Source organism: Myotis davidii, unplaced genomic scaffold (genome assembly GCF_000327345.1).
Source record: "Myotis davidii unplaced genomic scaffold, ASM32734v1 scaffold119, whole genome shotgun sequence".
NCBI classification, from domain to species: domain Eukaryota; kingdom Metazoa; phylum Chordata; class Mammalia; order Chiroptera; family Vespertilionidae; genus Myotis; species Myotis davidii.
Genome location: NW_006290676.1, coordinates 1,207,140 through 1,221,074, shown reverse-complemented (window position 1 = coordinate 1,221,074; position 13,935 = coordinate 1,207,140). Strand labels below are relative to the sequence as shown.

At 45.9% G+C, this 13,935-nt stretch overlaps 1 pseudogene; it reads left to right on the top strand.

Annotated features, from left to right (window-relative positions):
- Positions 1-13,135, top strand: part of LOC102773355 — a 20,956-nt pseudogene extending 7,821 nt beyond the window's left edge.
- Positions 13,136-13,935: the final 800 nt, after the last annotated feature.

Genomic DNA, 13,935 nt, shown 5'->3' with positions numbered 1-13,935 from the left:
AATAACATAAAACATCATATTAAGAGAGATTTCAAAAAAACTATGATATATATATTTAAAATAAACCAAATTTTAAAAAATAAATAAATAAATAAAGAGAAGCCAAATCACAAAAAGGTTATGTACTGTGTGGATCAATTTGTTAAAAAAACAAAACAAAACACAAAAAAACCCATAAATCACCCTAGTTAGGGTGATAGATAATAGAAATCCAATTCATGCCTTTTGCGCCAGCCACACCCAAGGACAGATGAAGTTAAGGGAATCAATCTCATTTTGGAGCATCAGAATAAAGCTTTATTGAGATGTTTCCCTAAGACTTCCCCTGAACTCCAGTCTTTAAAACCCTCAAGACAAGGACCGAGGGTGTGTTCTCCCTCCCATGAGCATGCCGATGCTTTTCCTTTTCCCCTCTTCTTCTTCTTTTTTAAAACATTTTCTTTTACTGATTTAAGAGAGGAAGTGAGAGATAGAAACATCAATGATGAGAGAATCATGGATCAGCTGCCTCCTGCTTGTCCCCAATTGGGGATCAAGCCTGTAACCCGGACATATACCCTGACTGGGAATTGAACCATAACTCCTGGTTCATGGGATGATGTTCAACCACTGAGCCACACTGACAGGGTACATATCTCCTAAACTCTAAGAATTCTCTTAAGAATTGCAATCAGGGGAGCAATGGGAAGCAACAGCTCGCCTGGGACTAACCCCCTAAACCTATCACCAAGGCCCCCTCTGCTCTGACTTTCCAGTGAGCCAAAGTAGCCCCACCTTGGCTCTCTCCTGTTGCTTCTTCTATCCTAAGCCCTTCCTTATTTCATTGTCCCCATACTAATAAACATATTCTTGTCCAGCTGGCGTAACTCAGCTGCCTCCTGCATGCCCCATATTGGGGAGCCAGCACTCTGGACATGTGCTCTTGACTGGAATGGAACTTGGGACCCTTCAGTCCACAGGCTGATGCTCTATCGACTGAGCCAAATCTGCTAGTGTGAGTATGATATTCTAATTAAAGGAATTTGATTGCTTGAATGGCCACAGGTTAAATGTGAAAGTTGCCATCAATACAAACACTAGGAGCCTTAGTCAAATTATATGCTTTTAAGTTAAATATATATATGTACTAGTAAACTATGGGTGTGAGCATATCTATGGACATCTTCATGCATCTTAATAATCTGGAACAAGAGTTATTTACTCGAGGTTTGGGATCATCTGCAAATGTGTATGTTTTTCTAATGCATAGATTCATCACTTTCATCAAATCCTTAAGGGGTTTATGGCCAAAAGGTTTACTAGTAAGAACCATTATTTTAGAGGAAAGATGAGATTAAAATCAAGATATTATTACTTTATATATTTATGAATGCATTAAATAAAAATTGCAAGTAACTTCCATTTCAGCAAACAGCAAGATAAGTAATGTCCAATATTGTAAATAGTTGTAACAGGATTAGTAAGCATGTTTAAACACTAATATAGCCCTGGCAAGTGGGCTCAGTTGCTTGGAGCATTGTCCTGTGCACCAGAAGGTCTTGGGTTCAATTCCTGGTCAGGGCACAAGGTTGTGGGCTCAATCCCCAGTTAGGGTGTGTACCAGAGACAACCTATTGATGCTTCTCTCTCACATTGATGTTTCTCTCTCTTTCCTCCCTCTCTAAAAATTCAATTTAAATAAATAAATTAATATAAATAAAACAAGCTTATTAGGGAGGGGGAAGTTCAAACACAGACTTTAACCTAGATTGCAATCTACCAATAAACTTATTTCCACTACTTTTTCAAAAGGCTTCAATCAGGTAATTTTAAGGCAATACCAAATATAAGTAGATTGCCATTTAACATAGTTCCTCAGTTAGAGCATCTCATTTTCCTGTATTAGTAAGAAAAATAAATTATTCTATATGCTTTATAACAAACTGAATAAAAGAAATACTGTGGAAACTCCTTTTGTAACCAAATTTGCAGCCAAAAATCAACTTCAGAGCCTGAATTTTTAAAGCCATGACCCATTCAGAGGATTCCAAGAATAGTTCTCTAATTGCTGAAAAGCATCTCTTCCATAAACCTATTTTGGAAATAAATGGAATTTGAAAAATTAGCAAGTTTGAGAGTCTTATACACAAACCTACCAAGTTATTGTACTATTTGTTTTGTTACATTTAAAATGTAACTTATTGCCCTAACCGGTTTGGCTCAGTGGATAGAGCGTCGGCCTGCAGACTGAAGGGTTCCGGGTTTGTTTCCGGTCAAGGGCATGTACCTTGGCTGCGGGCACATCCCCAGTAGGAGGTGTGCAAGAGGCAGCTGATCGATGTTTCTCTCTCATCGATGTTTCTAACTCTCTATCCCTCTCCCTTCCTCTCTGTAAAAAATCAATAAAATATATTTTAAAAAAATTAAAAAAAATAAAATGTAACTTATTTATCCATTCATTTGAAAAATACTTATTGAATCTGTGTTATATGTAGGCACTGAACTAGGTGCCAGAGTTACAGTAGTGAACAAAACAGACCGAAAACTATAATAATACAACAATCTTGCTCACTGTAAAGCATTCAGCTACAAAAACATGTAGAATACAAACTCAGTGATCCTCACGAATACTTGCCACATACATCTCAGTTCTCCCCGTACAATAATCGCTGTTAACAGTTCAATGCATTTTTCTTCCCAAACTCTTCTGTTTACTTACATAGAATACTTTATAGTATAGTATTTTAAAAATAGCTTTATTGAGACATAATGCACATACTGTATGTGTGTGTCTATATACTATAATATTCACTTGTGTAAAGGCAGGTTTGTGCAACCATCATCATAATCTAGGTAAGAGAATTTTAAAAGTATAAATATATGTAGTATTACATGTGTAATTGAAAAATTCACTTATATGGATTATGGTGCTATATGGAGTATACAGTATGTACACAAAACTTGCATTTTTGGTTAGTACTAAACCTTGATGATGTTCTCTCAGTGTCAGCATAGATTCATGATTACTTTCTACAGAGAGGAATGTGACATAACTCCTCTCCCTGGTCAGGTTTCTTAGGAAAGAATGCTGAAAGGCAGCCATTCCATAGGCTTAATTATGGGTAACCCTGTGATTTCAATAAACAAAGAGAAGTTAGTTGATTTACAAAAAGTCTTAAAAGTCTTAAAATGAACTGTAAAAAAACTAGAGAAAATATTTTAAAACACACAAAATCTAAAATATTTGAGTCTCTTGAAATAATGACATCAATAGCTAACAGTTGTTTAACCTTTATATGCAAGGCACTGTTCTAAAAGCTTAACATACAGTAACTCTGAGTCCTCACAATTTCATAAAAAAGTTATGGTTATCAAACACATTTTAAAGGCATGGGGACTAAGGCACAAGAGGTCTACCTCACTAAGAAGCTAAAAAAAGGCAGACTGGCTTCAGAGTCCATATTCTTACCTGATTTGATGGGCTGTGGATGGTGAGGTGAAAATAGGGAGAGGTTTAGGATAAGAGTAAAGTAGGTGAAATTGGTGAAGGGTTTAGCATAGTGGCTGGCTCCTAGTGAGCACTCAATCAAATCATTATGTGCTGTCCAATCAATACCTTTTAGAAAGAATATGTCTCTACTATTAGAAAAGTAACATTTTTGTTGCCAGCCTAAGGGTTTGTTTGAGTAGCTGTCTTTATCTGGGGTTGCCACCCTTCTACAGGGTAACTGAAGCTGGTAGGCTTTCTTTGGGGGACCTACTAGGTGCTGAGCCCAGGTACTGCAAAGGTGATGAATGGATAAATCAGGACGATTTTGAGGCCTCATGGACAACTTCCAGAAAAGGAACCTTGAGATACCCATGGAGAGAGAGGTGGAGTCCAATCTCTGGGGACCTTATATGCCCTTTAAGAAGGGTTTTATCCTGAAGGAAATGCAGGCCACTAAGAAGGTGGAATGGAGTGCCTGGGGGGACATTTAGGAAGCTGAGCTGAATTGTTCCAAACATTTGCAGTTCTTAATAGTGGTTCCTTATCTTTATCTTTTGACTCAGAAAGTTACTTGTCTTCAAGTTTCTCAATCACAGTGGTCTTCACTGAAAATAATTTTATATCTGAAACTTGTTTTGCATGCTTAATATTGCTAAGCACCCTCTCAATGCTAGAGAAGCTCAAGACGCTTCTTTGTCAAATATCAGAGACCTGAGAAAAAGCTGGACAAAAAAAGGATTATTTAATTTGGAGAGGCCCAAGGATAGAATTTAAGGACAAGAAGGACCATCAGCAACTCCCTATCACAGAAGAGTCAGAGCTGGGGTGGAAGCAGAGCTAAAGCCAAAGAAAGGTTCTCCTTAGATCTGAATGGCAACTGCCTTACAACAAGGGTTACCCTTTCAGATTTATAACAGAGAGAAAGGAAGGTGCTGGGCTTGCAAGCCTGCTCGGACAGCAGCAAGGAAGTTGCTGGGTAATTCTGATTAAAACCAGGGAGGGAAAGTATCAGATAACTCTGCCCAAGACTGGAATTGGGGTGGGAAGGAAAGGGAGATCCAAACCAGCAATGTTCTCACAGAACAGTTCCTGAAAGATTTTAAAATAGATTTTTAGAGAAAGAGAAAGGAAGAGGGAGAGAGAGAGAAACATCAATGTGAGAGTGAAACATCGCTTGGCTGCCTCCTGTAGACCCTCTACCAGGGATTGAACCTGAAACCCAAGCGAGTGTCCTGACCAGGAATTGAACCGGCAGCCTTTTGGTGTACAGGACACCCAATCAATTGAGCCAGGGACAAGGCTCAAGCTTGCCTTTTTTATCCCACCTCTTTTGTCACTCAGCCCCATCCTCTCAGGGAAGTAATCTGAAGACAGGAAGGAGACAGACTGAGGAGACAAAGAAACAATCTCCAATGACATCCCAAACTGGCTGAAAGGGAGAGAGGAAAGCCATGGAAATCAGGGAAAGATAAGGAGGGGGCCAAAGCTGCAACCCAGAGCTTTGGCCTTTCCCTAACCCCTTCCACGTGGGAGCACAGGGAACCTGAAAGGCAGGATGGAGCCTTTGAATGGTGAAGGATTCTAAGCCTAGGAGGGCAGAGAGGGAAAAAGGGTAGCTTCTGGGGTGGAGCAGTTAAGGTCTGCTGCCAACTTTCTCTCTGGCTCCTGGACTGAAGGGCACATTCTTCTCAGCTGTGAAGAGCTGTGGAGGGAGAGGAAGCAGGCACTGGCTGAGGAGAAGACACATTCCCAGAATCATCCATGCGTTGTGCTAAGGATATATAGTATTTGACTGACCTCAACCTGAGTTGATTTACTGCAACCTGGTAAGCAAATTTCTAGAAATAGGTGTCCTCTCTGCCTCCCCTGTTTAACTTCTGAGACATGGTGGCTGCCTGCACACTAAACACACCTACACATCCAGTCATCAATTAATAAAAGCCAGAAAATGCCCTGGGTTGACTGGATGGGCACTGAGCCATGGCTTCCCTATCACACTGGTTTAAAAACTGAAAAGTGAGCAGAAATGTGTTCCTTAATCTTCTGGCCAGGTTCTAACCTATGGAGTTGGAAAGATGAATCTAAGAAAGTTGTTTTTAATCCATAACCTTATGAAGCCAAAAATGACACCCACAAAAACAGACCTTAAAAAAACAACAACCCTGTTTGTCACCTATTTCATACTTTTACTCAGTCAAAACAGTGCTCCTAAATTTGGCATCCTCCAACTTTGCTTTGAATATTTTTCTAAAGGTATCTTGGCTTTCCCCTCTGCCTTTCGTTTTGACAATCAGGGGGTTTCCTGATCATAACTTGAATTTTTCTCTCAAATTTTTCTAAATTCCCCCTCCCCTCACTTTTCAATGGTCAGAATATCTGAAAAAAAAATTGGCTATTAATGCTTTTAGAAGTCAAGCTGCAAACAGCACAATGTCCTGCCTCAGTTGCTGTTATACACACTTTCACACCTAAGATACATTGATGAATTAGTCTAATATTCTCAATTTTGTCCTAGCCAGTTTGGCTCAGTGGATAGAGCCTCGGCCTGCAGTCTGAAGGGTTCCGGGTTTGATTCTGGTCAAGGGCACGTACCTTGGTTGCAGGCTCCTCCCTGGCCCCGGGCCCCAGTTGGGGTGTGTGCAAGAGGCAACCAATTTATATTTTTCTCTCACATCGACATTTCTGTCTTTCCCTCTCTTCCTCTCTCTAAAAATCAATGAAAAAATATCCTCAAGTGAGGATTTTTTTAAAAAAATTCTCAATTTCTACTCAAAGCCTAGATATCAAAGCCTGTTTCTATTTAGCTCTTGCCCTTTCCCTTGGGGAGGGGGATGATAATGAGGTAATGGAGGAATATTAATGCAAAATTTTGGTCTTTTTGAGGAACCTGCTAAGCTGTTTGGTTAGAGAAGATGCTGATACTATAATGATGAAATACCAGTAATAATATTTTCAGTTTCTATAATGCTCTGCTGTTTTTCAGGTCTGTTCACATTCATTTGATCTAAGATAATCCCTGATGTAGATATCTTCATTTCCCACAGAAAGAAACTGAAGCTTGGGATTGTTAAATGTTTTAACTAGGCTCTCTCCAGGTCATCTAACCCACTTCAGATCTTAACTCTCACCTGTAGGCTAATCATTTCCAAATCTATTTCAGATCCCAGACTTCTGCTCTGCAAAAGTCAAACATCTATACGGTGGGGCCTTGACTTATGAGTTTAATTCGTTCCATGATGGAACTCGTAACTCAAATTACTCGTATGTCAAATCAAAAAGTGAACGAGTGAGACACGTGATTCTGGGCTGATATTGTGGCATTCACTGTGACATTTGCTGCGCCAACTAGTGGTGGGGGTATCTGAAGCTGGCTCATAACCTGAATTTTAGCTCGCAACTCAAAGCAAAAAATTGGCCAAGAGACAGCTCGTAACTCGAAAAACTCGTTAGTCGGGACACTTGTAAGTCAAGGCCCCACTGTACTAATAAAAGGGTAATATGCTAATTAGACTGGATAGACCAGACGTCTTCCAGATGTCATTCCAGACACCTTCCTGACAAAGCTGGGGGTGTGGCCAGCCTGCAAACAACCTATGGCCCCTTGCCCAGGCCAGCCCCGCACCCAGCGGGGACCCCACCCTGATTGGGGGGCCCCCTTCAGGGCAGGCCAGCCAGCCCCCACCCATGCACCAGGCGTCTATCCTATATAATCCTATCTAATAAAAGAGAAACATGGTAATTGGTGTACGACCGCTACCCTTCTCATTGGCTAATCAGCGAGATATGCAAATTAACTGCCAGCCAAGATGGCGGCCGGCAGCCAGGCAGCTTGAAACTAACATGAGGCTTGCTTGCTTCAGTGACAGAGGAAACCAACGTTCCCCTCCTGCCTTGCCGGCCTCTGAGCTTGCAGTTTGAAACATTGTAACAAATATAGAAGCTAAACAAAACCCCAGAAACCTGCTTTCAGCCCGCCGGGATCTCAGAGCCGGAGTTATACATTATTTCGATTATAGAACCCAAACAAACCAGATACCTGCGCTCAGCAGCAGAGGTCTCAGAGCTGGAGCCAGAGCTAAAGCTGTCCCAGAAAAAAAGAAAAAAAGAAAAAAAGGAGCAGTTGGGAGCCTCAGTCACCCGCCAGCCTGAAAACAGCCCTCAGCCCCTCATCCAGACTGGCCAGGCACCCCCGTGGGGACCCCCACCTTGAAGGGAGTGTGACCAGCTGCAAACAGCCATCGTCCCTCGCCCAGGCTGGCCAGGCACCCCAGTGGGGACCCCCACCCTGATCCAGGACACCCTTCAGGGCAAACCAGCCAGCCCCACCCATGCACCAGGCCTCTATCCTATATAGTAAAAGGGTAATATGCCTCCCAGCACCGGGATCAGTGGAGCTGCAAGGCCTCCCAGCACCAGGATCAGCAGAGCTGCAAGGCCTCCCAGCACCGGGATCAGCTGAGCCAAGAGGTCTCCCAGCACCGGGATCAGCGTGACAGGGGGCAGCGCCCAATCCCCTTGATCGCCCTGTGGCTCTGTGTGTGACAGGAGGCGGGGCCACAACCTTCCTATCCGCCCTGCTCTGTATGTGACAGGGGAAGGCACCCCAACCCCCTGATCGCCCTGCGGCTCTGTGTGTGACAGGGTGTGGCGCCCTAACCCCCTGATCGGCCCTGCTGTGTGTGTGACAGGGTGTGGCGCCTCACCCCCCCCCCCCCAAACCCCATAGGCCCTGCTCTGTGTGTGACAGGGTAGAGCCATAACCTCCCCATCGGCCCTGCCCTGAGTGTGAGAGTGGCAGTGCCCCAACCCCCTGATCTGCCCTGCTCTGTGGGTGCTAGAGGGCGGTGCCCCAACCCTCCCCCCCCGCCCCCCGCCACGGGCTCTGCTCTGTGTGTGATGGGGTAGAGCCATAACCTCTCCATCGGCCCTGCCCTTAGTGTGACAGTGGTGGTGCCCCAACCCCCTGATCGGCCCTGCTCTGTGGGTGATAGAGGGCGGCGCCCCAACCTCCTGATCCGCCCTGCTCTATGTGTGACTGGGGGCAGTGCCCCAACTCCCCTATGGGCCCTACTCTGTGAGTGACAGCGGGGAGCTCCTCAAGCCCCTGATGTGCCCTGCTCTGTGCGTGACAGGGGGGAGCTCCCCAACCCCCTGACTGCCCTTGCTTTGTGTGTGACAGGGAACGGAGCCCCACCCCCCCTGATGGACCCTGCTCTGTGCATGACAGGTGGCAGTGCCCCAACCCCCTGAGGGGCCCTGCTCTGTGCATGACAGGGGGAGGCGCCCCAACTCCCCAATCGGCCCTGCTCTGAGCCCGACCAGGGGCTGCACCTAGGGATTGTGCCTGCCCTCTGCCACCCAGGAGCAGGCCTAAGCCAGCAGGGCATTATCTCCCAAGGGGTCCCAGACTGCAAGAGGGCACAGGCCGGGCTGAGGGACCCCCCTTACCCCCCCAGTGCACAAATATTTGTGCACCGGGCCTCTAGTCTTATATAATAAAATGGTAATATACAAATTGACCCTAACAGCAGAACAACCAGAATGACTGCTGGACCAGTCACTATGAGGGGCACTGAATACCTCTTGGTCCCTTTCTCTGGCCAGCAGGCTCTGATCGCTTGATGGCCACCCGCAGCGGGGGCAGGGCCGGCGAGAGGGCAGGAACAGCTGACCTCTTGGTCCCTTCCCCTGACCGTCAGGCACCAATCACCTGATGGTGAAAGGGGAACTGGGGGTGGGTGATGGCAGGGGGCGTGGCCAGCTGCAGGCAGCTGGGGAAGATGGCCCTGATCGCAGGCCAGGCCTAAGGACACACAAGAATTTTGTAGGCCGGGCCTCTAGTTTCTATATAATTACCTAGTGGTCGATTTCACCTTGGTGTCCCACAAGCAGGTGGGAAGTGAAGGACAGTCAGCACCAGATGTTCTCCTCCACTGTTTCTTGTCACAGGTAATGGCACTATGAGCTACTTGGTAGCCTCAGCCAGGAATGTGGAACTCTGGCACCAGGGCACAGATGAGACACATTTTGGACCCTCAAGAAGAATTTGCTGCACACGTGATTTAGTAAGCGAGTGAGTGAGTGGGGTGGGAGCCATCCTCAATGCTTCCCCCACCCTCAAGCAGAAGATTAATTGGTCATAAAGTCCTACTGTTTCAACATCATAAATCTCTCACAAATCCTTTCCCTCTTTATAATTCTCACCTTGCCTCCCTTGCTGGATTGTGTCAAGGCTAAAATGAGATTAATACACATAAAAGTGTTTTAAAAGAATAAACCTCCCGGGGGAAAAGAAAAGATGAATCCCTCTGGACTCTGTGACTAAATATACTGGCACCAGTTTACTTTTCTGCCTGCATCACAGCCTTCAAGCTAAGAGATTTTTGTCCTCTGGAAGCCATTCGCTCAGCTTGTATGCAAATACCACCCATTGCCATGGACCAGCCTAGAACCTCATATACACCATTCCTGATGCTTCCTGCTAGTTGTTTCTTACAGGAAAACCCAGCTCCTGAGAAGGCAATTCAAGTCCTCCAAAAAGGAGCTGTTATACAGGTTTCATGGTCTCCATAGCACCTCACACAACCTTAGACATATAGTAAGTGCTTAATAAAAGCTTACTGATTGAGAGGTCAGTTCTCCCCATTAGCCTGAGTTCCTCTCAGAACTCTATTCCTTATTCTGCTTGTATCAAACATTTCTTCCTAGGAGATACGACAAAGGAAAATAGTCTGGATTAGACTATAGGTTGGAATTTCTAAGAAGTTGCTCATTCTATTAAATGTATCCAGTAAACCAGGGTAGGAGTGCCAGACTGAAATAGTCAAGCTTTACAAATATGTAGTGCACATACACTTAAAACAAGGCATAATATTAATAAAACTAGAGGCCCGGTGCACGAAAATCATGCACTGGATTGGGGTGGGTGGGGGAAGGTCCCTCAGCCCGGCCTGCGCCCTCTCGCCATCTGGGACCCCTCAGGGGATGTCTGCCTGCTGGCTTAGGCCCGATCCCCCGGGCCTAAGCCAGCACTGAGACATCCCTCTTGTGGTCCGGGGATCTTGCAGTCCAGGACCCCTTGCTCCTTACTGCCCACCTGTTGCTGAGGCGGGAGAGGCTCCCGCCACCACCCCTGCACTCGCCAGCTGTGAGCCCAGCTTCTGGCTGAGCAGGAGGAGGGGAGGAGCACCGCTCTACCAGAAGCTGGCTTGCTGCTCCTTAGCGCTGGCCTCACCCCCATGCCCACTGGGGGGGAGGGCAGTGCCAATCAGGGACCAAGCTGGCCAGGGGAGGGGCCGTGGGAGTTTGAGGTGCTGCAATTATGACCCGTCCCACCTCCGTGGAGGTGCCAGAACCGCGCAGCCCCCTCTCCTGCTGCCTCTGTGGAAGGTGTGCGCCACTGCCTCTCCCGCTGCCTCTGCAGAAGGAGGGGCGCTGGGACCACCATAGCTGGTCTGGTGGTTAGGCTCACTGGCCCTGCCCCCTGCCCACTGGTCATTCAGGAAGGTCATTCTTGCCTCGGCCCTCACAGTTTGGCTTTGTTCGGAAGGTCATCAGGAAGGATGTTCGGCTGTCTGGTCTAATTAGCTTTTTATTATATAGGATACCTAAAGTACTGCCAATAGCGATCATAGAACTAAAGGAAAAGAGTGCATCATTGTGTTCCTCATCTTTATCTGCTGTAGCCCATCAGTCACTTGGGCTTGTTGTTTCTCTTTTTGAAATGACTGTTCAACATGGCATTTCCTTTCCACACTTCGTTACCATTTCAGTCCTGGCCTTGCAGAGTCCATTACCTCCACTGCCTCAGCTTCTTCATTGGACTCTTGGCCTCTGGCCAATTCTTACTGTAATGCAGCTGACCCTCAGTTCCAGATTAGCTGCCCAAACTCACACCTCCAGGGCCTCCCTAGGATTCACATCCTCGGCCAGATTTGCAAGAACTTTTAAATTTAGCCTACCCTCTTGTCCAACCTCTCTAACTGTTCTTCACAGGGAGTGACTGTGGGCTGCCTCTTAAAACCTGGAAAGTTGTCATCCATAATTTACATAGTTAAAGCTCTACATACAGATGAATGTAACCAGCATGTGTAAATGAAGAAAGGGCCTGCTCCGTAGATGACTGACTAAGGAGCTGGGGATGACCCAAAGCTCCAATCAAAACCTGGGAGTAATACCAGTAGGATATTAAGTAGGATATTAAGTAAGAATATAAGTAGGATTTAAAAAGTGATTGTAGGCCCTAGCCAGTTTGGCTCAGTGGATAGAGCGTCTGCCTGTGGACCAAAGGGTCCCGGGTTCGATTCTGGTCAAAGGCATGTACCTTGATTCAGGCTCCTCCCTGGCCCGGGCCCTGGTTGGGGTGCATGCAGGAGGCAACCAAACATGTTTCTTTCACATCGATGTTTCTCTGTCTTTCCCTCTCTCTTCCACTCTCAAATCAATGAAAAAATATCCTCAGATGAGGATTAACCAAAAAATACCAACAAAAAACCAACACAAAAACGATTGGTGAATAAAGGTATATTTGTAACTTTAAAAAATAACAAAAATAAAAAGTGACTGTAGGAGATGAGGGTGATGCGACTGTAGGTACCTCGTCCCGGTTGGGGCGGCCACCACGCCGGGGACAGTGGAGCTGCCGACTCTGGAGGATCCGAAAGTGCAGGAGGTGAAGGTCAGTCTGCTGTGCATAAAGCTGCACACATCACTACGGAGCTCAGTGCGACAGACCCAACAAGGATTCATGCTGTGCCGCTGGGAAGAGAAAGACCCACAGTAGTGTTCAGAGCAGCTGTGGGCAAACTATGGCCCGCGGGCCGGATCCAGCCCGTTTGAAATGAATTAAACTATTGAAATAAAAGACCGTACCCTTTTATGTAATGATGTTTACTTTGAATTTATATTAGTTCACACAAACACTCCATCCATGCTTTTGTTCTGGCCCTCCGGTCCAGTTTAAGAACCCATTGTGGCCCTCGAGTCAAAAAGTTTGCCCACCCCTGGTTCAGAGGAAGGCAAGTTTGTCAACAAGTGCTTCTGGGTTCTTCAGGCAGATAAAATGCCACCGTGAAAGTCTTTTACAGAATACTGGACATGCATGGATTATTCCGTCCTGCAGCTATTTTGGTGCTGTTGTAAAGGGCAGGCAGTTTTAAGTGTGTGTGCTAGCCCTGGCTGGTTTGGCTCAGTGGATAGAGCTTTGGCATGTGGACTGAAGAGTCCTGCATTCAATTCCAGTCAAGGACACATACCTTGGTTACAGGTCCGTTCCCTGGGCTCTAGTAGGATGGATGCGGGAGGCAACCAATTGATGTACCTCTCATCACATTGATGGTTTTCTCTCTCTGTGTCTCTCCCCCTCCCTTCCACTCTCTCTAAAATTCAATGGGGAAAAAATATCCTCCGGTGAGGATTAAAAAAGTGTGCATGCTGAACCAGCTGGGCTGGGTGTGACCTGACCTGGGAGAGCTGACCAAGGTCACCAAAGTGAAAACAGATAGACCATTACCAGTTAATCCCTATCACTCAAGATCCAGATCAGAGCTCAACTCTGAGGTAGAAGGAGATCTGAAGCCTCCGAACATGGCAGCTGCCTTTTCTTCTGGACCACGTAAAGAAGGGTCCATGGCCCCCTCTCAGTCACGTGCTGACAATGATGCATGAAAACTCACATGTGGTTTGTACAGACTGATATAGAGTTCTTTCTGGGATTAACAGAAAAGTTAATTTATGTGACTTGGCAGTTATTCTATGCCATTTCCTGGCCATTAAAAAATTCAGAGGAAAAAAAGTGATTGTAATTTAGCAAGTAGAAGCAAACAAGGAAGCTGGTTTAGAGAAAAAGTATGACTAGAAGGGCTGGCAAAAGAAACCTCGGGAACAAGATGCAGTGGACAACAACCATCTGTTAGGTTAACCAGAATATCTAGCCATGTCTGTTGATAGGGGAACTGATAGTCCGGCTCTGACACCAGTGAACATTGTAGTCAGCCATCAACCCCTTCACTAGGTCATGATCCCAGAGCAGCCTCTTAGCAGCTCAGTTCCCTGGTCAGCCAGGCCGGCTGCTATTGTAGTTTCCCCTGCAAGTCAATGCATTGTCTACATGGGGGATTCAGTCTTGCTGAGCTTGGTTAAGGAGAGGCCACTGCTGAGAAATGAAGCCATGTCCACTCCAACAATAATAATTAACAAACAATATGAATCAGATTCCTAAACCAGAGGAAGAGCTTCAGGACCACGCAGAAGTGACCTCACAGTGGACAGTGTGCTCACCTCTTGGGCACAGTACCTGCATCACTTAGTGCTGAGGTCACCACTGTAAAACCACATGGCAACACTCATTTCATCTGTATTTCATTGTCCCCCTATCTACCTCATCCTTTGGGGCTCTCTAGTCTTTTTTCCCTTGCTCCAGAAAATCTCTTCCACTGTCCCTCCTGTTTTCCTCCTATCTCCCTGGA